Below are 1,181 nucleotides of genomic sequence, written 5' to 3' on the forward strand. Positions count from 1 at the left end.
TGAGATCTCTGCCTTGTACTTTCTGCATCCTACTACCACAGAAGATAATGAAATGGATTCCAGAGTCTGACTAAAGGGCATTTGTGACTGAGCTTTCCATGTCTTCTAATTAGTGCTTTCACAGACCTTTCTTCAGTTATTTTTTCCCTCAGGTATTCTGGCTTTGTAGTGCTGTGTAAATTGCAGTTTCTTGCAAATTTCCCAGTTGTCTCTAAATTGGGGAAATATCTGACTTACTAACTTGGGCTTGATTAAAAGCTCACTGAAATTAATGGAGAGTTCCACTGCATTCAGCGAATTTTGGAGCTTGACTTCAGCTGCGAGCATATCCAGCTGTAATCATTACCTAACACATTCCTAGCTAAAATGCATTCCCACTGTATAAGTGCTGGCAGCACTAAATGAATTAATTTATTTCCTTGTTTTTGAGAGGGTTTTGTTTCCATTTCAGCTCTCCCAAATCTTGGAGGTGCAGTGACTCCTAACTGTGTTCTTGAACTCCATGCCAAAGCTTCAGCATTTTCCTGCTCTTGTTTTTCCAAAATCTTCCTTATAAAACACTGAGCTTTTGCTTCAGACTGTTAGCATTCACTTGATAGATATATTTTTTCTTTGCTTTGTTTTCCTTTGAACATCATGTACTTCACCCCCAGAAACTTGTGATAAGAGAGAATGTGTGGGAAACATACTGGCTTTGCCATAAAATGAAAAATTCTGTCCGTCCCTCAGAACAAGACTTTGTGTATGAAACCCTCTCATTGCATTTTCAGTCCTCCAGCCTCAGTATAACTACTTATCTTTAGCCTACTAATAAAGTTTGTGCAAGATCTAATAGTGATTTTAAACAACTTGGGCAAGATAATGTCTGACTTTGGAAGAAATGACACAGGAGTCTCAAACCGAGTCGTTCCTTTATTTGTAATTGGCATCTGGCCAACAGATGTTCCAAGCTGGAAACTATACAGCAAGAGCAGTAAATAAAGACATTAATGTGTTTTCATATAAAGCTATAGTAATAAAAAGAAAAGTCATCTTCTCCCAGACCAGGAATCAGTCCACATAAGGACAGGTAATTAGGTGAGTGTTCCAGTAATGGTGACAGTAAGTTCAGCTGCTCGGGCCACATAGATATACTAGATTTCTATGCTCCAACTGCCTTTCATGTTCTGTGATCACAAGTA

Source organism: Rhea pennata, chromosome 1 (genome assembly GCF_028389875.1).
Source record: "Rhea pennata isolate bPtePen1 chromosome 1, bPtePen1.pri, whole genome shotgun sequence".
NCBI classification, from domain to species: Eukaryota; Metazoa; Chordata; class Aves; order Rheiformes; family Rheidae; genus Rhea; species Rhea pennata.